A 23434-nucleotide genomic window follows, 5' to 3' on the forward strand; every position below is an offset into this window, starting at 1 on the left:
ACTTCCCTTCTCCAATTGGTTGTATGCTTTCCTCCTGGAGTGGTCGCCGCTACCTCAGACCAGTGGGTCCTCAACACCATCTCCCGGAGCTACACCCTCCAGTTTACTTCCTCCCCACCCAACCACTCCGCCTCTGTCCCTCCTGGGGGACCCCTCACACGAGGCTCTGCTAGAGCAGGAGGTGGGATGGCTCCTGGGCCTAGGAGCAGTGAAAGTGGTACCAGGGGAGTTCACAGGCAAGGGGTACTAATCCCGCTATTTCCTTATCCCGAAGGCCAAAGGGGGGCTCAGGCCCATCTTGGACCTGCGAAGCCTGAGCCAATACATAGTGAAGCTCAAGTTCCACATGGTCTCCCTGGGCTCCATCATCCCCTCCCTGGATCCTGGGAACTGGTACACTGCCCTCAGTCTGCAGGACACGTACTTCCACATTCATATATTCAAGGGGCACAGATGTTTCCTCCATTTCATGGTGGAGCAGGAACTCTACCAATTTACGGTCCTCCCGTTTGGCCTGTCTGCGACCCCCAGAGTATTCACGAAATGTATGTCAGTGGTGGCAGCCCACCTCAGGCACCATGGGGTCTAGATCTTCCCCTATCCGGACGACTGGTTGGTCAAAGGCAGCTCCCAGTCGCAGGTGCAGGATCACATGATGCTCCTTCTGTCCACATGTACCACTTTGGGCCTGTTAGTAAACACACGAAGTCCACGTTAGTCCTGGTACAACGCATAGAGTTTATCAAGGTAGTCCTGGACACCTCATCAGCCAGAGCCTCCCTCCCACTGGACAGGTTCAAGACCCTGAAGGGGCTCATCAACACGGTCACAAGGTTTCCGGTGACAGTAGCCAGAGCGTGCCTCCAGCTCTTGGGTCACATGTTGGCGTGCACGTATATGGTCCATCACGCCAGACTCAGAATGAGGCCCCTCCAGCTCTGGTTGGCCTTGGAGTTCTCCCAGGCCAGAGACAGGAGGGACAAAGTCATCATGGTGCCCAAGACAGGGATCACCTCCCTACGGTGGTGGTCCTCCATGAGAAACATGCTCCCAGGGGTCCTGTTCAGGGCAGGGCCTCGTCACTGGGAACTGGTGTTCGACGCGTCAGGCCTGGGATGGTGGGCCTGTGTGGGAAACATTCAGACCCAAGGTCTGTGGTCAGCTCAGGATCTGACCCTCCACATAAACATCAAGGAGCTCAGAGTGGTATGGTTGGCGTGCACAGCCTTCCGCTCGCACTTGGAGGGCAGAGTGATCAGGGTTCTCACGGACAACACAGCCTTGATGTTCTACATCAACAGGCAAGGCGAGGCCCGATCCTCTGCCGCGAAGCCCTCAGGCTGTGGGACTTTTGTATAACCTATGACATCTGCCTACAGGCCTCCCATCTGCCCAGTACACGCAAGCAGATCGCTTGAGCAGAGACTTCTCCTCTCAGCATGAGTGGTCTCTTCACCCAGAGATGGTGCACAGACTATTCCAAGTGTGGGGAACTCGCCAGGTGGACCTGTTCATGACTCGCCAGGACCGTCGCTGTCTCCAGTTCTGTTTGGGGGGCAGGGATGGGGCACTATCTCCGATGCCTTCCTCCTGTCCTGGTCAAGCCAGTTTCTCTGTGCCTTTCCCCTGACCCTGCTAATTGGCAAGGTCCTGGAAAAGATAAAGCTGGACAAAGCCTGGGTCCTTCTGATTGCCCCGGCATGGCCCTGGCAGCATTGGTACAGGACCCTCACAGGCCTGGCGGTCGCCCTGCTGTGGCCATTGCCATTGTGCCCAGACCTGCTCTCCCAGGACCAGGGCTGCCTCCTCCACCCCAACCTAGTAGCACTCCACCTCATGGTGTGGCAGCTCAATGGTTAGGTAGGGAGGAAAGGACATGCTCGGAAGGGGTTCAGCGCATCCTCTTAGAAAGCAGATGGCCCTCCACATGCCGAGCCTACTTGGCAAAGTGTTCTCAATTTTCCAGATGGGAGGATGGAGTGGGGCGTTTCCTTGGTGGCTGCCCGATCCAGCTCATTCTGGACTACCTCCTCCACCTTAGAGCCCAGGGCATGGTGCCCTCATCAGTCAAGGTGCACCTGGCAGCCATATTGGCCTTCCATCTGCCAGTGCAGGGCCACATGATATCCTCCCATGCTATGACTTGCTGATTCCTTAAGGGGTTGGATCATCTCTTCTTGTATGTTAGGCCCCCAGTCCCGCAGTGAGACTTAAACCTGGTGTTGACCCGTCTCACGGGGCCCACATTTGAGCCGCTAGCCACGTGCTCCTGGTCACACCTCTCGTGGAAGGTGGCCTTCCTGGTTGCGATCAGGGTCAGCTAGGTGGGCCTCAGAACTCAGGGCCGTGACCTCCAAGTCCCTGTACACGGTGTTTCATAAAGATAAAGTCCAGCTCCGCCCACATCCTTTGTTCCTCCCGAAGATGGCCTCCACTTATCACATGGGTCAGGACATTTTTCTGCCGGTCCTCTGCCCCAAGTCCCAATGCATTCAGTGAAGAGCTGGATGTGAGATGGGCTCTGGCTTTTTACCTGGAGCAGACTAAGCCATTCAGAAAGTCCTTGCAACTGTTCATTGCCTCGGCTGAGTGCATGAAAGGTCAGCCAGTCTCCACTCAGCAGCTCTCCAATTGGATCACCTTGTGCATCTGTTCCTGTTATGACCTGGCAGAAATCCCTCCGCCACCTATTGTGAAGGCACACTCGACGAGGGCGCAGGCCTCATCAGCTGCCTTTTTGGCCCATGTCCCCTTTCAGGACATTTGTAGGGCTGCCACATGGTCTTCAGTTCACACGTTCACCACGCATTATGCAATTGTTTCTCAGACCAGGGAAGATGCTGGGTTCGGCAGCGCCATTCTCCGTCCTGAGAATTTGTGAACTCTTTCCCACCTCCCACAGATATAGCTTGGAATCACTTATCGTGGAATACACATGAGCAGTCACTCGAAGAAGAAAAGACACTTACCTGTTCCGTAACTGGCATTCTTCGAGATGTGTTGCTCAAGTCTATTCCACATCCCGTCCCCCTTTCCTGCTGTCGGAGTTGTCTGGCAAGAAGGAACTGAGGAATGGGGGGAGAGCGCAGCGTCCCTTATACCATGCCATGGAGGCGCCACCCCACGGGTCGTGGGAAGCGCTCCTCCCTATGGGTACTGCTAGAGCAGTGAGTCTCAAACTTTTGTACTGGTGACTCTTTTCACATTGCAAGCCTCTGAGTGTGACCCCCCCCATAAATTAAAAACACTTTTTTATATATTTAAAGCCATTATAAATGCTGGAGGCAAAGCAGGATATTTGGGTGGAGGTTGACAGCTCGCAACCCCCCATGTAATTACCTTGCGACCCACTGAGGGGTCCCAACCCCTCGTTTGAGAACCGCTGTCCTAGGGGGAAAACTTCCGGCACTGATGCACATAGCGAGCACGCACACCTACTGTGGAATAGACATGAGCAATATATCTCAAAGAACACCAGTTACGGAAAAGGTAACCGTCTTTTGTTGGTGTCTCCCCTATAAATAGATCCTCGGTGTCTTTGTTAATGTTTAAATATGTTTTTGAGCAGATGAGAGAAACCAGAAATAGTAAGGCCAGAGCTGTAACAATTCCTCCCAAATCTTGATGGTCAAAATGCACTTGTGTTTCTATTTGGTTTCATGATTGAAATATCTTTTCTGCTGAATTATTTTACATAGAATGAGCTGAAGCCACATGAATGGAATACTCTTTTCCCTGTCCCATGTTTCTGGTTTCCTAATGTAACAGCAAAATGCTTTGCTGACAAGTCCAATTTAAAATGGGAAAACTGGGAAATGAAGTATTTGACTTGAATGATTATTTGTGAGCAAGCAGCCGGCGAGCTTTTTAAGCAAGGTAGTATTGATAACTTCACAGAGAGACTTAAAAGAAAATATGTTGTGTACAAACATATTGAAGAGCCTGAATCATGGCACATATACCTGTTAAAAATGAATACAATAGATGTCAGGAAAATATCCATACAAAATTAAACTGTGATTTCAGATTTTATCTGGAAATGTGTCAGAAGTACCTGAACCCCCCCACTGCTAGCAGCAAACAAAACTAACAACCTGCAGTTTAACATAATTTCTTTGCAGTACATAACAGCTGGCACATAATTTAATAGGGGCGGGCACTGGCTTGAAGTCTACACTTGCTCTAACGTGTTGGGCATTGGATTGGTTTATGAATGGTGAGATAAGATGTGAAGGAAATGCACTTTGTGTTGCCTTAGAAATGTAAAGTAGTTCGCATATTGTGAAGGAGGGTATTTATATCTCTAGATAAATGTATAGAATATCTACTGCCAAAGCAGCTATGCCTACAAAAGGCAGATTCTTTACTTGTCTCAATTTGAAGCAGTAAGTTTTCTTACACTGCTGTCTCAGATTTCACAAGTTTATCTACAACTTATTTTACTTCTACACAAATTCTTGGACCAAAATTTTCAAACTCGGATGTCTAGTGTTAGCCACCTCAAAAGTGTCCTGATTTCTCAGAAACCCATAAATGGCCTGTGAGGGCTTAGCATCTCTGAAAATCAGGCAACTTATTTAGGTCTCTCATTTCAGACTCCCAACATCTGAATAATTTGGCCTAATTTTACAAACCTCCAGTGATGTTACTGTTATTACTATGCATAGATAGAATAGTTTGAGCCCCCCAGAATCAAAATGAAATTGTGAACCTAGTGAACATTAAAGTGGGTGTATTCAGAGCTTCAACTGTTCCATGTGGCAGCTGCCTGGGATCATTGGCATGTGCTGTCTGTATACAGTCAATGCCTTGTATTGATTACTATCTCACAAAGATCTCTATTTGCCACCACTATGGAACTGTCCCCATGTAGCTAGAATTTTCTTCTTTAGCACCTTGCTCTCAAGAGAGCTATTAGTTGTGTGGATTTTAATGAAGATGGTTCTCATGAAAGGTCTAGGTTTGGGGCAGATATAACTGTTTAGCTGAGATCTCTACATGTGCTCCCCTTTTTCTCTATGTAGGTCTGAACTTTTCACTTTTTAGACTGAACTTGCCCTATGCTGTGGTTCATTCTCATTGTCCACAATTTTGTTCTTACAGGAAAAATCTAGGAGAAAGTAAGTACACACTTGACCTTTCACCACACTGGAGTTTTGCTTTGGTTACCAGTTGAAATGAGTTTGAGTATCATTCAAATAGGCAGCTATGGAATGGTGGACAGATTATGGAACTGACACACAGTTTAATATAGTTGAGATATTACTCAAGAGAGATCTGAGCCTGGAATGGCAAGGGTTGTTCCAGGCTATGATTGAAGAGCAATGGCAGAGATGTATGAAGGACTGGACTACTGATTTACATCCTTTGCTTTCATGATTATTACATTCTCTACTTTTCTTTTAAACTCCAGTGAGTCCTTCCCTATCCAGACTGCAGGCGAGTGGGTAATAGATGGAAGAGCGCTACACTACTTATCACCTTTAACTTTTGCTGGACTTTTTTTTCTTATAAAATCAGTCATCAGAAGTCAGTGAAACATCTTATTTTCAACAATTCTTCTAGTTAATACATTATATTTTCCATTGCTGAGGGAGAATAGATAGTGCATTTGTTTTTGAAACCTTGACCTCTCTACAGAAGAGTGAGTTACTTCGTCACAGTATTTTCAACAGGATTGTGAATACTCTATGCAGAAGATGGAGGTCATATTCCCTAGAATAAAAAGAGATAGCTAGTTGTGGCACATCAATGCACTGCAGTGAGGCTAGCAATTAGAATGTAGCCAGACAAAATCACATGGGGGTGTATAAATAAAAGAAAGCTTTAATGTGATTTAAATACCGTGACGGAGTTGCATTCAGTGACAGCCTGGCCACCATGTACAGTGCGACATCATCCTCTGTAGAGATGTGTTCTTCCAAAAGACTTCTGCATCAGCCATCTGGCTCAGACTGTAAGCACAGCTCGGTGAATGACACACAACCCAAGGGGACTTACCAAATTTGCTTAAACATAGGCTCATCATCTTCTCATAACAAAAGCTTGAATATGGCCCTAATTTTATATTATGTGGGAATACGTCGTGAAAAAAATAAAAACAAAAGAAAGTATCTTGGATGCATGCTTTTTAAAACTTACTTGTTTACAGATATAATTGAGAACAAAACATTTACTAGATTATGTAGATCACATAGAAGGGTTTTGCTCTTATGAGGAAGTTGGTAAAGGTATGTTATGAATTCAGGCTTCATAGGGCTTAAACACAAAAAGAGGGCATAGATCAAATGTTCTATTTCTGCACTGATTTCTTTTAGAAAGGTAACTTCCAGTCTAGCTTTTTGAAAAGATATCAATAGCTTCATAAACTCAAGATTTCCCTGTATACCACATGTTGAATAAAATCAAATTAAGGGTAATTCCTCAGGTTCTGACCATCCCCACTACCCAAACTATTAATTCATTAATGGGTTGCAGAGGTGTTTTAGTTGTGTTCAATCTTAACCTCACCCACCATCCATCTGAATGCCTTTCAAATGCGGAGTCTGGGTATTTTGTGTGGAAGAGGGCAGGGGGGAGGGAGGGTGTGTGTGTGTGTGTGTGTGTGTGTGTGTGTGCACGCGTGCGCACAATGGGTTTATTTACATACTGTACACCAGTCCTTGAACAGAGATGATCCCAAACAGCAATCTCCTCTCTCAGAAATCTCACCCCAACTACCTATGCTTAATTCCAAGAAAGTGAGTGTGCCACAGTTGTTTGGATCAAGCCTGTAGTTGACATTCTTTTCTTGCTATCTTTCTAAGATACTGATCTGGCCCCATTACTGTAATATCTGAGTGCTTCACAATCTTTAATGTATTTATCCTCACATCACCCCTGTGAGGTAAAGAAAGATCCCCATTTTACAGATGGGGAACTAAGGCATAGAGAGACCAAATGACTTACTCAAGGTAACATAAGACAGTGACTCAACCTTTCCAGACTATGGTAACTTTCAGGAGTCTGATTTATCTTGCATACCCCCAAGTTTACCATCACTTAAAAACTACTTGCTCACAAAATCAGATATAAAAATATAAAAGTGTCACAGCACAGTACTGAAAAATTGCTTTACTTTCTCATATTTGCCATGTAATTATAAAATAAATCATGTGCAATATAAATAGTGTACTTATACTACAGTGTATAGTATATAGAGCAGTCTAAACAAGTCATTGTATGAAATTTTAGTTCACACTGACTTTGCTAGTGCTCTTTCTGTCGCTCGTTGTAAAACTAGGCAAATATCTAAATAAGTTGATGTACCCTCTGGAAGACCTCTGTGTACCACCGGGGTACACATACCGATTGAGAATCATTGATGCAGAATATCTGTGGCAAAACCTGGACTTGAACTCCAGTCTCCCAGGATCTGGACTTCTTTTCATTACTCATTTTGTCATACTGTTTTTAGTAGTTGCAAAATGCCTTAACCAAAGCCATTCTGTGAATATTTGGACCCTTTAACCCTACATATTTTATGAAAATTATTAAAGAAATAGCTAGATTCTGGCAGCCTTGTCTTCAATAAGTAAGATTGCACTGATTGACCATTGGTGCAGGAGTGAAGTGAAAGGAGAATTTAAGAGTAAAACCAGTGAATTACAGAAAATTAACATTTCAGAAATAATTAAACAGAAAGATAAATGCCAAAACATGACACCAGAGTAGACTTAAATGATCCTTCACCCTGTATACTAGCCAAAATTCAGAGTGCTTGCACAAGCCAAGTATTTTTCAATTTTTTATGAGTTTTCCTTCACTTACTCCTAGCAGAAAGAGATGTTTCTGATCCCAGTTGGGCAAAGGATTTACCATATGAATTTCCTGATGACAGTGGTGAGCATTGGTTACAAGTAATGGTCAGAGCAAGATACTCAGAGTAAATTAATCATTTAAATTAACAAAAAAAAAATCTCTGGCAGAAAGGCTAAGAGAAATACAGTAAGGGCTAGATCTTCTGCTGTGCAAATGAATTACTGGGGGAAGAGAGCACTAGGAGATCCTCTTCTATCCTGACTATGCTATAACAGGAAGGGTTTTCCAACTTAGCACTCAAGTGCGGCGTAGTCCTCAGAGGATGGCAATGTTTGTAGAGCAGAAGGCATACGACCTTCTTCTTCCTTTTATTTGCGCAAATCCAGTTTATAAAATGTTTTGTTCAGTGTAGGTGTCTGCACGTATGATGGTGAGGGGATGGCTGGAAGTGCTGACTCCATTCTGACCCCCAAGTTAGCTCCCTGGACTTTAGGTTATACTTTCACTGTTCTCCCAGTGTATTTCATTGTTTTTCATATCCGTTCCCCAGCATAATGAACACTATAAAATGGGCAGGACCAAGAGAGACATTAGGTTGGCTAGCTAAGCTCTCAGCCCACGTGATATGGGACAACAGCCGCACTTCTTGGAACTAGGGCTTAGCACTCTCCCCCCCCACACACACACACACATTTCTTCACATAGCTAAAAAACCACATTCCATGATTTGCAATGGTTGTGAGAAATCTGCACTTCTCAGATGCTGAAGGTACCTGGCATTCAGTCTTACACTTTAGCACACACCTGAGATGTGTGCTTATCTCACAACAGCCATGCATCCTGTCGTCTGCGATTCCTGATGACACTTAATCAAAATCCTTATTTAAGGCTAACTTTCAAAAGTTGCTCACATACCTTCAGAGGGTGTAGAAGGGAATAGGAAAAGAACATCGTTCAATCATGAAGACAAAAGAAGGGCAGCTTCAATAAGTGATGAAAACTCTGGTTAAGAATGCAATGATCATTCTACACTGCTTGTGATTTTTAATTTTGCCATACTGTATTTGAGACATCTGATTGGAGGGAAACTAAACTTTTGTATAATATTATAGGAAAATAACATGTAAAGGTTTCATGGGTCCTTTCCACGCAATTAAGAGATGATAAAGATAACAGTAATTCAGATTTAACCTAACCATTTAATTTAGATTTAAATGAAATCAAACAGGCTGATGCAGAAATGAGCTTTATCTACAACATATTAAGTGATTTCAGCAAAAATGGAAAGCAACAGCTGACCAAGGAAAACTCATTTCCTGTGTTCTACAAATAAGCCTTACAGAAAAAGTTATGGAGCAGATGGGCAAGATATATTCATGGCCTTATGTGCCTGAGTCTTTTCAAAACATACAAGTGTGTGCATCCTAAAAATTCCTCACTAACGCTCTTGGGTAGTGTTAAAACATAAAATAGTCCCACTGGAGAGGATTCTTGAGCTGCAATATAAAAAATGTTGCTGATCTGATTTAAAAATATTTGTCAATGTTAAATTTAAAATGTTCCCATTTGTTGTCTAATAGAACTTATAAAGGACAAGGATGATGTAATTAGAGCATCTGGTGCTCCCAGTGAGACTAAATTAAGAGTGCTCCATAAGGGGTCAGAAACAGGAGCGTTCTTAGCAGGGATTTGAACTAACCAATGAAAGCTTTTGTATTTTATACTTCACTTCAAAGAAGAATGCCAGTCGGATCACAGTAACTCATTGTGTCATGTTTTGAAGTTAGACTCCTAGACCCTGATCCTGAGCCAGGCCAGAGCTGTATTCAGAAAGTTTCTGGATGGGGAAAATGTCAGCTTTACACCCTTCTCTTTCCTTCCCATCCAGGCTTGTTCTCTGGTGCAACTTAAAGCAGTCTCAAGGCTATTTTAAATTATGTCCAGAGCCCAACGGCACCAAAGGGCTGTGCAATTGGAAATTACCAAAGGACAGGGGCACACCAACCATGCTACCTATGCCAGGGACTGAGAAGGGTGTTGGTACAGAGGCACATGATTGTTCATCATGTGGGTTTTCTCCTTGCTCAAGAAGAATCTTGAAGGGGCTGATTTAGCCAGCTTTATGGGACTTTGCACAGCCTGAGTAGTGCAAAAAAGGCCATAGTGTTGGGAGGTTTCGGTCCCTCTAAGTTTGGTTCTTGCTCTTCCACTGAGTTGTGATGACTGTGTATAAATCACGTAACCTCTCTGAGCCACTGTGCCTTTGTGGAAACTAAACCTGTGCATTTGGATTCACAGGAACCTGAATAAACCTGGTTTTGTTAAATCTGTGTTTACACTTATGAGCTTTATAGGCATAGAGAGCTATTTATGAAATCAAAATAACATGAGCTGGCCTTCCTCTGGATCTTCTACTATTCAGGAATGAAAACCATGTTTACCTTCCACTGAAAAAGAAAGTATAGAATTAGATCATATTAGTTTAATATTTAACACTGTAGAATTTAAGATTAATAGGCTAGTCCCAAATCTAACATAAATTGATCATGAAGTAAATTAGTCTTTTGTAACATATCATATAGAAAAGATAATGTAATTATTAAGCATTAGAAAATTCTACTAAAAATCCTGGGAAGTTTAGATAGACAACAACTAGCCAGAGGAGTAATTGAGATTAACAGCAAAATGTGCTTATAAAGATAGGGTGGGATTTGGGTTTGTAGTATTAGTAGCCCCTTGCAAAGAAAAATTCTAGGCTTTGCAAGATCCCTACAAAAATCACAGCCCAAATTAGGCCTCAGTCCTGCAATTGTATCCAATGGAAGGATCCCCATTGACTACAGTAGGGCTCTCCATAGGCACAGGAGTCTTCGTGGGAGAAGTTGCACGGTGGGGACCTATGTCTATCAAATGTATAGGTCATGTTGGATTTGGCAAGCCACTGCCCAAGACATTGGATTCTGTATGGTATCTATTTAAACTCATTTAAAGCCAAATGAATGATTGTATTATATTTTCTTTCTTTCTTATGGAAAAGATGGAGGTGACTGATTTCATATTGAAAACTTTTGCAGAGAGGGATTTAGTTACAAGTCAGATTTGCCTTTAGAAGTTCTGGTGATTTGAAGCAAACCTTTTAATGGTTAATTTTAGCAGGTGTTTGCAGAGGGACAGCTACAGCCAGTTTCTGAACTGAGCCATTTTAAATTCCCTCTCTCTATCTCCATAGTGTGTGAGGTGACTAGAAAAGAGATTACTGTTTGAGTTAAGATTTGCTTCATCATGGAAAAGTCAAATGCTACAAGAACACACATGGGACACAAGAATACACAATGTTTTCCTTCTTATAATTACTGTAGTTAGTTGGTTAGTTACTTTCATTGCTGCTGGATTTATCATGTGGCAGTAAAAACTACTGCCTAAATTAAACTTAATCATTTGAATGAGGAAAAAGTGTGCTGAGGGAGGAGATGATCAAAAGCCAGGGGACAAAGAACTACTGAAGACCATAATGAATGCACCATTTAAGTGAAGGGGAATCACGGCCTGGGCTCCTTTTAGTTTGCTGTATTTTGAAATACGCAGAATTGTAGTTCATTTCCTTTTCAGATCTGGTGGTTGGCAACATGTCATCAGATACATCATCGTTTTAGATAACAAACTTAGATGGCTGCTCCACTTTTATTTTTCTCTTCAGCTTCCATGTGTGTTCCAACATGTCTTTATTATATTTTTATGAGGTGCCATAATTGTACATAAAACGTTACAGCAGGGAAAATATGACAACAGTAATAATGAGCAATATCCATGGCCCACAATCCATGGCCCTATTAACTAAGGTTTATAACCTGTCCTTTAAATCGGCTTCGGTACCCAGTGACTGGAGGTTACCTAATGTAACGCCAATATTTAAAAAGGGCTCTAGAGGTGATCCCAGCAATAACATCGGTACCAGGCAAATTAGTCAAAACAATAGTTAAGAATAAAATTGTCAGACACATAGAAAAACATAAACTGTTGAGCAATAGTCAACATAGTTTCTGTAAAGGGAAATCGTGTCTTACTAATCTATTAGAGTTCTTTGAAGGGGTCAAAAAACATGTGGACAAGCGGGATCCAGTGGACATAGTGTACTTAGATTTCCAGAAAGCCTTTGACATGGTCCTTCACCAAAGGCTCTTACGTAAATTAAGCTGTCATGGGATAAAAGGGAAGGTCCTTTCATGGACTGAGAACTGGCTAAAAGACAGGGAACAAAGGGTAGGAATTAATGGTAAATTCTCAGAATGGAGAGGGGTAACTAGTGGTGTTCCCCAAGGGTCAGTCCTAGGACCAATCCTATTCAATTTATTCATAAATGATCTGGAGAAAAGGGGTAAACAGTGAGGTGGCAAAGTTTGCAGTTGATACTAAACTACTCAAGATAGTTAAGACAAAAGCAGATTGTGAAGAACTTCAAAAAGATCTCACAAAACTAAGTGATCGGGCAACAAAATGGCAAATGAAATGTAATGTGGATAAATGTAAAGTGATGCACATTGAAAAAAATAACCCCAACTATACATACAATATGATGGGGGCTAATTTAGCTACAAGAAGTCAGGAAAAAGATCTTGGCGTCATCATGGATAGTTCTCTGAAGATGTCCATGCAGTGTGCAGAGGCGGTCAAAAAAGCAAACAGGATGTTAGGAATCATTAAAAAAAGGGATAGAGAATAAGACTGAGAATATATTATTGCCCTTATATAAATCCACGGTACGCCCACATCTCGAATACTGTGTACAGATGTGGTCTTCTCACCTCAAAAAAGATATTCTAGCACTAGAAAAGGTTCAGAAAAGGGCAACTAAAATGATTAGGGGTTTGAGGAGGGTCCCATATGAGGAAAGATTAAAGAGGCTAGGCCTCTTCAGCTTGGAAAAGAGGAGACTAAGGGGGGATATGATAGAAGTATATAAAATCATGAGTGATGTTGAGAAAGTGGATAAGGAAAAGTTATTTACTTATTCCCATAATACAAGAACTAGGGGTCACCAAATGAAATTAATAGGTAGCAGGTTTAAAACAAATTAAAGGAAGTTCTTCACACAGCGCACAGTCAACTTGTGGTACCTGAGGAGGTTGTGAAGGCTGGGACTATAACAATGTTTAAAAGGGAACTGGATAAATTCATGGTGGCTAAGTCCATAAATGGCTATTAGCCAGGAAGGGTAAAGAATGGTGTCCCTAGCCTCTGTTCATCAGAAGATGGAGATGGATGGCAGGAGAGAGATCACTTGATCATTGCCTGTTAGCTTCACTCCCTCTGGGGCACCTGGCATTGGCCACTGTCGGTAGACAGATACTGGGCTAGATGGACCTTTGGTCTGACCCGGTACGGCTGTTCTTATGTTCTTATGTACAATCTTACTATCTAAAGGCCTGTGTGGGTACGCTGCAGTCAAACAGAGAGCAGTGAATAGAGGCGATCCCTGGTTGGCTTAATAGACGCAAGGAGAAGGAAGAGGCATTGAGTATTTAATTGGAAGGTGTTGCAAGATTAGGGGACCAGTATGACAGAATTCATAGTAAGAGACTATGACAAAAGGTGTGGTCCTGAGCACCTTTATGTGCGGGGCTGGATGCCCTCTACTCTCAATGACTTTATTGGGAGTTGATGGCACTCGGCAGTTCTCAGGTGCTGCATACCTACCCTCACAGTATCAGGCCCAAAAGGGAACACTAAGGAGAGAGGGTTGAGAGGAATGTAGGGAGAGGATGGAGATGAAGGGGGAAGTCAGGGCTCAGGTGTTGGCAGAACTAGTGTTATGGAGTTGCCTGAAGGTGAGAAGAAGTTTTAATACTATATAAAGAAGATAAGAAAGAATTCAAAAGTGGGGCAAGACAGTCATCTTGTGAGAGGCTGAGTGCTTCCTGCAAGATGCTGACTTACTGTGCTTGACTGACAGTCCGCAGATTGCTGGGTTAGGCCCATTGTCACAAAGGTGGGAGATAAAGGTGATATTCGGAGCTGCCTTTGCATGGATGGAAACGAGGCAGGAGAGAGAGACACCAGCAAGGAGAAATTACAGTAGATGAGTGAAAAATTATTGCAGAATGGATTTTTGTGTTGGTGATAGGGGCTGGTCAATAGTTAAGGTGTAAAAGAAACTTCCTTCCTGCAAAGGTACTTTAACTTTTTTTTAACCAGGATTACAAAGCTATTCAAGTCTCAACTGTTATTAGGTGTTGAATTAAGTTTATCATGTCATCTGCAAGATAAATATTTGTTTCCTTCTCTCTCTCTCTCTCTTTTTAAAGGAAGCTTCATTTAGCAGAAACAAGTAGAGTTCTGGCTATCTCCTTTCAAGGGCCTTTTAACACCTTCTGCAAAAATGTACTTAGTAGCCTCCAGCCAGAACCTGCCTGATTCTCATCTCCCCTATGCATTACACTGTCTTAACTCCACTAACTTACTCCTGATTTATGCAAGTGTATGCAAGATCTGTGTTCAGCCAATTGCCTACAAGAAACTAAAGGTGATTCATTACTCTATATTCCTTCATAAAAGGAATGATTTACTCAACATTTATAAAGGAATAGACTATGATTTCTGTGATTTTAAAATAAGGTAATCTTAAACCAGATAATTGTTAAACTATCAGATTTTCCCCAAAGTAATGATTTCTTAGGAAAGATGCTAGATGGACAATACTGATGAATGACTTCATAGAATCACGGAAGAAACTAAAAAGAACCCCAAATTGATTATCTCTAAAATACTGATGAATGAAATCCTTTGTTATTAATAGCTATATATGACACTATTCCCTTCAGCAAGCACTTAATTTACTCAATAGGGCTACTCACTTGAGTAAAGTTACACCTGATCTTCAGCGCTTGCAGGAGTGAGACATATTCCCTGCCTCTGAGGGAGGAGCACTCACATGAGTATGGTTTTGCAGGATCAGATCCTAATGGCTTAATTCTGCGAGCTGCTGAGTACCCTTAACTGTCATTTAGTTAGTGCCTTACAGGATGGAACCTAGCAGTCAAAGCAAAGCTCCAGTCCCACAGCAGTGTGAGCTTCCCTATTGGTGTCTCTCCTGTCACCTGGAAGAGGGATGGGCCCCTGAACAAGTTTGAGAATAGCTCACTTGCCATGCTCAGTCAATCCTTGACTTCTCTGCTGAGACTGGCTACAAGCAGGGATGCCTTTTGTTATGCGATAGGGATGCAGTTGCCTTCCCCCTAGACTTTTCATAGATCTATGTCTTCCACTTCCCCACCTCTGCAAGATATAACGTAATCACACAATGTTCTATGTGCTAGCACAATTTTGCCAGGCCCCCGCAATTTGTTCCTGACTGTTCACTCCTGTCAGCTCTGCTCCTAGGTTTTGTATAGTCTGTATTTCTCCAGTAGGGAGTAAGAACAATAATTCATTAAAGAGCAGCTGGACACCAAGGGCCTAATTGTCAGAAGACCCTCTCAAGGCAAACTCTAGCCAGTGGCTGTGCTAGGGTCTTTTATCCCTGTGTAGACATATCCCGTTGACTTCAGGTGGACCTGTGGGTGCTCATCTCTTCTGAAAACCAAGCCTTACCTGAGGTGGGTCACATTTGAACCAATTCCCTAATAAGTAAAAGTTTCACGTTGCCTTACCAGACTCCGTAGCTAGGAGATGTGGTCTGCACAGCTGGGTCTGGTTATTCTAGCTTTCTGCTTGATTACAGCTATAAGTTGATAGTATTGGCTACAGAGGTGATACTGTGCTGTCTTTGTTCATTCCCCTGGCATTGCTTGGTCTCTGTTCTAGACTGGGTTGGTGCAGTTTTTATTATCATTCTCCTTATGCTTGTTCTTCCTTTGCAAGTGTTAACAGCCGAAGAGACAGACACAGATCTCTTCAGTTAAAAGGTAGCTGGAATCCCCACTGCAGCTGGCCTACAAGCACATGTAGTGGTGCAGCCTTAGGGTTTAAAGAGGGATTGATTGATCATTGTTTATTTGGGAAACAAGCTGATAAAGGTCCACTTCATTGTTGTATTCACTAATTTTTTACGCGTGAATTGTCATGATGTGCAGCAGATCTTTGGAACTTTGTCTCTTTACCAGGGTCCAAGGCACTTGATGACTTTACAGGGCTTGTTTGTTTTAGGTTCGTGGAGCCTACAAAAAATCAATAGTTTTCCATTATCGGGTGCGGCTGGGTCACTGGTCTGTCAATGAGCTGTGACAATTGCTGTGCAAGGGTGAACCTGACCAGTCAATTGCTGCTGACAAGAGGCAGACATGCTGACAGCCACTAGAACAAGTCGAAACACAGCTTTGCACTTCGGCTTGCCGTCTAGAGAGGCTCAGAGGAAGGCCTGTTCCCAGATGTAGGGCAAACGCCGCTCCCTCAGCAGGAGGGCATTGGACGTTCAGGGTACTGTGCGCACAGACACAGCCTGGACAACTTCCTGGATCAGAGGGTGCGTCGCTACTGCAGGGCCTTCCCCAGCCACTGGCTCTGTGGAGCGCAGCCACGCTCCCCCCCTGTCAATTCGGATTCCCTGCCGGAGCGCGGCCTCAGTGTAACCCCAGCCACGCCAGCGGAGTGAGTCCCTGGCCTGCCTCTGGGCTCAGCCCGGGTCTTGGCGGTCTCGGGGTTCCGGCGGAATTCCGATCAGGCACCGAAGTGGGAAACGGAACGAAAATCAATAGCGAGCAATTAACCCAATATTAGGATTTTTAATTTCCAACCGCTCTTTCTTTGTGCCTCCAGCCCTCCGTTTGATTCGCGCAGAAGCCCAGAGTCGCTTGCGTTCCCCTCATCAAACAGAAAAACTGGCAATCAACTTATCACTGCGAGCCAACTAGCTGGATTTTAAAAAATACACTCTCCATCAGACCGATCATTTTCTTTAAACGAGAGCAGAAGGGAGGCGTTTGGAAAGGGAAAGAATAAACCCTCCTTTACTGGTAATTAGGAAGAACTGGTCTTATGACTTGCAGCACTTGGTAGCTCAAAACGCGTCAGATCTCTTGTAGCATTAATTAAAAAGCATGTATGTGTTTTTAATAAAATGCTTCATATTGTAGCCTCCTTTCTTCCTCTTACCAAACGTGATTATGGGGGCTGAAGGGAATTCAGGTTAATATGTTGACACACTTAACAATGCAGGGTCATGTTGCACAATACGCTTGACTGGTTTGGTTCAGTACAGCCTCTGACAGGTCCTAATCAGCCACTGCCCTAAAGGCAGAGGCAAAGAGCGGCTTTTAATTACTGCTCCATACGCGAGTTTGCCAGCATTAAATTGAGACATCATTAGGCCTCCGAATTTTAATAATTGTCCTAGCTAATTGGGCAGACAAGTGCGTTCTGTCGCGTGGCGTGATTAGATAATTAGTATTTCCAAATGACAAAATTGGGCTCTTGATTACGAATTCCAGATGCAAGGGGGAAAGGTAGCGTGAGGATCTTTACGAGTCTATTAGGGGAGAGTTTAGCGATGCTGGTAATCTGAAGTCCATTAAGAAGCTAAATTCCACCTCCGGTGAGCCACACTGGGCTGAGAAGGCCTCTGCCTCCGTGTCTGCACCTCCTTCGCCTGACTTAGACTTGGGAGACCTGCGAGATGTGCCCTGTTCACAGCTCTGCACGGCAAGGGAGTGGGGCTGGGGTCCTACTGAACATGGGAAGCTGCTGTCCCAGGTGCATGTCGTTCCTGAGGGCGGCCTCCTCCTTTGCCACCCAGCCCCTCCTGTATCCGCTGCTTCTGCCCTCCAGTGGTCCCAGCAACCTGCCTCCTCGGCCAAAGCCGGCGCTGCTGTGGGCTGCAGCCAATTTCCCTGGCTGAAGTGCTATTTAAAAGTATACATATGCTAATACGGTGCAGCTCCCCAGTCGGAGAGCACTGGGGGAGGCTGCTCGCGGCTCCTCTGGGTAGGCCGTTATTTCCCACTGATCACTCGCTTAAAAACGTCTCCAGACAAAAAGCTCTAGGTGTGACAGAGAGCTGGTCACCCAGCAGCTGCCCCTCATCCCTCCAGGCGCAATCTGACCTCCTTTCTCAGGCCCTCCTGCGCCGCTAGGCGGTCAGCAGCACCAGGGAAGGTGCATTATGGGGAAGTGGAGGGGGGAAGAAACCCGGCCTGTAGCTCTCAGGAGAGAAGGTGACGCTGTAGCCGGGTTATATCCCAAATTTGAAAGACTGACTCCTGCAATACTGAACCCGTCACACCGGTGACGCCCGGCCCAGAGAACCCCCTGCACAGAGGCCTGCGTTCCATCTTCTGGCAGGACACCCAGCGTCTGGATCAGAGGGGTCTCTTTGGTTTCTATGAGGCTTATTTCAAATAAGAAAAATGTCCCTAAAAGGCAGTGATAGCTCATTCACTCCTGCCCCTGGCTCTCACAATGTGAGATGTCAACTCCAATTAAAAGCTAATTTATTTTCAAATGAAACTATCGTGCTACAGGGAAACAAACAATAGGAGCGAAATCTGTGGCCTAATTCATTAAAAGCACAAATTACTAAGTAGTTGCTTGGAAAAGGGAACCAGTGGAGAAGGCGAGCACAGAACATGTCATGGGAGAGAGAGAGCTGTCACACCCGGTTTGGGCGAGCTAGAGGCACGTCAACAGATTAAACTCTCCATTTCAGTCTTCCTTCTTATGAACCTAGAGAAGACAGCGGATCTTCCCTACTATCGGCCAGAGTAGGCTGCCCTTTAAATACATGTATAGAAATCTCCCAATTTAGCAATAGCATGGTTCCCATTTTTAGTGCATTGTTGCAGTCCGCAGATAAAATCTAACACTCTTGGAGGAAAGGTGTAATATCTGTCACAAAGATTTCTCTTTTCAGTACACAATACTTGGGCTTTTCTTTTTTTGAAGAATTACGTTTATGACTGATCACTCAACACCTTGTTGGCTCTGATTGCAGAAAACCCACCTTATAAATATATGATAACCACTCTGTAATAGGGAGTGTGACAATTTACTTCACAGTGCATTTCAGGCTGCTAATTGATCGTTTCAGTCCAGGACTATGCGGAATAAATTATAGCCATCAAAAGGATATCACGGTTCATTTTGGTAGAATGGTTTCTGTGTCACTTCTTGTTCGTCTTTTGCCCAGTAGCTGCATTAGCCCCATGTGTTGTTTTGTTGTTACTAGCTGTTTCCATGTCAGAAATGTAAATCTGAGAATGAACACTAGAGGCCGCTCTATTTGCATACTTCTACCACGATTAGGCTCGTGATCTGCTTACACCAGCCAAAGAGTAAGAAGGTTTGACTCAGAAACCTCACAATTAAAAGGCTTTGAATCATTTGGAGAAGGCCAGTTGGACTTACAAGAGAGTAAGTACCGAATATCCTTTACTACCATCCAGGTTAGCGAGAGTTAAAAGGGACTTATATTTGCCATAGACTTTTGAGAACGATCATGATTTTTCCCTCCCATTATGAATTACAGCTTTATTGTCTGATCATAAGAGTGGGTGTGTGGATCTTATCATTGGGCTACCGTAAACTATTCGATAAAAACTGGTTTTATTTTTTCCCTTCCAGTCTTTTCTCTCGCTCCCCGCTGTAAATTAATAAAAGCTATACTAATTAGTTTATGACTTAAGACCAAGATTCAAGTTACCACAAATGCAGGGAAAGGAAGAAGGAAAAAAGAAGGGACTAAAGTATTGACATTCACTATCAAATACCCACAGGAAATGCTTACAGATACTATTTGTATGATTACATGTATCTGTATCCTTTATTCTCTGTAGTTTTTGCCCTTTAATAGATTATAGGTTGCAGAAATCATCCTATAAACTAACTCATAATATACAAAAGAGTCACTAAAATCCGTGAATAATCCTGAGGTAAACCCATAGTAGCCCAGAAATTCAAGAGCTCTTAATTATCTTCGTAAATCACTATCTGTATGTTGCAGTATTTATGGTACCGGAATTCACCTACTCTTTTCAATCCCCTCATCTGTAGGTGAGGTAGACTATAGAAGGTCAGGGCTGATCAAGAGCGAAATTGAGCGGTTCTGGCAAGCTCATGAGTGAAGTGGGGACACTTGTCAGTGAGAGAGGCTGAAATCTGTCCATTTGTATTTTATACATCATTTCTTTATTACGTTACATTTGATGTTCCGTGCTCGACCACATATTAGAACGAGACTGTTTCATACACAGTGAGGATGCAGGGGAATTTCTGTCCCCGGTTTGCTCTGGCCTAATGAAATAGTTTGATTTAAGAAAAATACAAAAATAAGAAAAAGGGCTCGCCGAAAGACTCTCGTCTCCTCCGTCTTCCCTCAGAATTGCTTCTAAGTAAAGCTCTTTCAAAGATCAAAGGGCCTGATCCTGTCGTCTTTGCACCAGTGGGAGTTTGCCTCCCATCCTGAGAATTTTGCCTGAGTGAGAACTGCAGGATGTAGTTCACAGTGTGCTCAGAATCTCCCTTCAATCCTTAGCACATAAATGGAAGCACAGATAGGATCTCTGACATGGCACACAGAAGCAATCCATATTATGGTCCACTCTTGAATTTCTTACTCAGACAAAATCTGCACTAACTTCATTATTTGTGTTAACACCTGGTTCAAAAGAGCTTTTACCATCTGTCAGGTAAATAAGTGACAACAATTGCCCAGGTACATAAATACCTCTCCAATTACACAAGTCAGGCTGAACAGAGATGATCCTTACCTAGATTGTAAGATCTTCAGGGCAGGGACTTCAGTTTTTATTTGCCTGTAAAGCACCAATCAGTTTTATGTAGCTATATACAAAAAATAATATCCGCAATAACAGAAACAACTTACAAATCTGGCTGTAGGTATTTTTACAGTTTTAATAAAATCATTTACTTTTTATTTGCAGAAGAAGTAAATACTATTTTGTTCAGTTTTGTGCACTTATTGCACTTTCACTAAAAAAAGGTTGGGGGAGATTTCACTCCAATTACAACTGTGGGGGCCAATATTTGTCACTATGCTGTAGGCCATTTCTAGTATAAAAATGTAATTATTATTGCTAAGTTACCAATATTTAAAAATGTGGATATTTGTGAAATAAACATTTAAAATGTAGTTTACCAGTTGTATTTAGATTAAGATTAGAACTCCATGGATTGACATCCTACCTTTAAATGCTTTATTGAGATGCTGTGGCAAAGACTGTTTTATGAACTGATGTAGCCCTACCATGCAGCATATGATTTATCTGATGTATCCTATAAAGTACATATTTATTAAAATTTTACAGATGATATAGCATATCTCAGGATTAAAATATATTGGTTATGACTATGTAGGGCTTGATCCTGCAATATTACTAAAGCAAAACTCCCATTGCCATCAAATGTGGTGTTTGGCAGAGATAAAAGGAGAAGAAACTGGAGAGTGCATTCTCAATGACACCTCTCCTGCAATCTCTGAGAAGCCTTCATCTCAGTAAGAAGCCCCTCACATATACCCTCCCATAAGACTCCCAGAGCCCAATCACTTTTCAGTGTGCAGAATCCTACCAAATCCCATACTCCATTGTCAAGCACCTTACTTGGCTGCCAGAACTCTTCCTCTTTCAGTGGCAAATGCTCCCAGTTAAACCCATCAGCTGCAAACATTTTTCCCATGAGGTGTTGCTGATACCTCAAATGGAAGCAGGTGAAGTTTGCTTTTGAGTGTTTTATTCTGAGTGACTTCCGGTACTCCTCTGCCCCAGATATTCTCTCATGAGTTTCTATTTTGTCACTTCTGTTCAATGTATATATGAGACTACTGGGGGAGATAGTTGGTCCATAGATTCTAAGGCCAGAAGCGACCACTGTGATCATTCTAGTCTGCCTAAAGTGACCAGATAGCAAGTCTGAAAAACAGGGACCCTTTTGGGGGGAGTGGTATAGTTGCCCTTATGTTGGGATGGTCCCGATAATATCAGGATGTCTGATCTCAGTTAGTGAGGTTTTTTATGCTGATCTACTTCCAATAAGTAGGTTACACCCAGTTAATAAGCCTGTGTGCTGGAGTTGAACAATCCAGCCAGTGCAATGTTTGGCAATCCTTTGGATGAGGGTTATCTGGCTAAAGTTAAATCCTTATCAGATTTAAGTAATGCTCATAGGCTGTGAAAAAAAACAGAAGGAATGGTTTGTCCCCTTGAACTTACAATAGGCTCTATGCAGGCAGTCAATGACATTAATGGGGCTCCATGCAGGCACAAGGAGCAGCACATGCACAGTTCACTGCAAGATTGGGGCCTATGTCTGACCCCTCATTTGTGGGCACTTGCCTGCCATTTGTCAGCCAAGTATGTAACTTGGACTCCAGCAGTTTCTAGCTATCCAGATAGTTGCACTGGTGTGACTGGACACATTTTTCATCTCTGCTTGGAAAAAATGTTGGGACTTTCTCTTTTGGATGTGGACCTTGTTAGTTACCGATCCCGGTCACCTAACGACTGGGTTACTGATATGTGAGACAGTAGCTGAGGTCATTCAGAAATTTCAGCTGGTGCAGAATGTAGCCATCTATAAGTTCCATGGTACTTCTCACATAAAGCCAATTATACCCATTCTCTGTGATCTGCACTGGCTTCCATTTAGTTTCCTGGTGTAGTGTAAGGTGTTTTTTGACTTCCAGCACCCATAGTGTCTTGTGTTCTGGATATTTTAGAAACTACCTCTATTTTCATATGATAATGCAACAGTTATGATCAGCTAAAGCACTGGAGTTTACAGCTCCTGATTTAAATCAGAGATTGTCAGTGGCTTCAATAGATGAGCCTTCAGCTATGGTACCCACCTTTCCCCTAGGGTCAAGTAGAGTCTGCATTTGTTGCCATTCAGCTCACCTGGCAAATCCTATCGATATATCCAGGCTTTCCCTGGGGCCGGATTGTTGATCAGGCAGACTGGGGATTAGAGAGGGGCTGAAGGAAAGGAATTTGTTTGTGGATGGTAGGATTTTTTTTCTGGATAGTGACCCCCAAAAAAGTGTTCTTCTAATGACTGTAATGGTGCCCTAGAGCTGCTTTTTTGTAAATACAAAAATAAGGCCTCTCTACACAAGGTGGTACCACTTAAGCTATACCAGTATAGTTAATACATTACCATCACCCTACTGTAGACAGTTATATGGGTATAAAGGTTGGGCACAGCTGTTCCTGTACAGGAAAAGGAATATTTACTGCTCTCTACCTGACACATATTTTGCTTTTCTTGTGGCCCTTAAAGCTATTTTGAAACAGTTGCTTGCTCCTGTACCACCAGTGTGCTTCATCTTCACTCTCATGAAGGACATACTGGGTAGTACAAACATATAAGTAGCCCCCCAGTGGTAGATGATTCTAAATAAATGCAAACAGTGGAGATGCCAGATTGTCAGAAGACCCAGAATTGTTCCTTCCCCCAAAAACAGCTCTGCAGAACCTGCAGGACACTATATGTCCTCTCAGGAAAAAGGCCTGAGCTGGCTGGTAGGACATCCTTAGGAAGTTAACCTGTGCAGACCACCACCACCAGGGCAGTGCATCGCTCAAAGCCACCTGAGCCTTGTTGACAGAGGTGCATTGGCTTCCTAGGGGCCCTCTGCACAGGACTCTGTTTCTCCCGTTGTCACACATCACTTCCCATATGGCATTTCTTT

This window comes from Gopherus evgoodei, chromosome 8 (assembly GCF_007399415.2).
Source record: "Gopherus evgoodei ecotype Sinaloan lineage chromosome 8, rGopEvg1_v1.p, whole genome shotgun sequence".
Lineage (NCBI taxonomy): Eukaryota > Metazoa > Chordata > Testudines > Testudinidae > Gopherus > Gopherus evgoodei.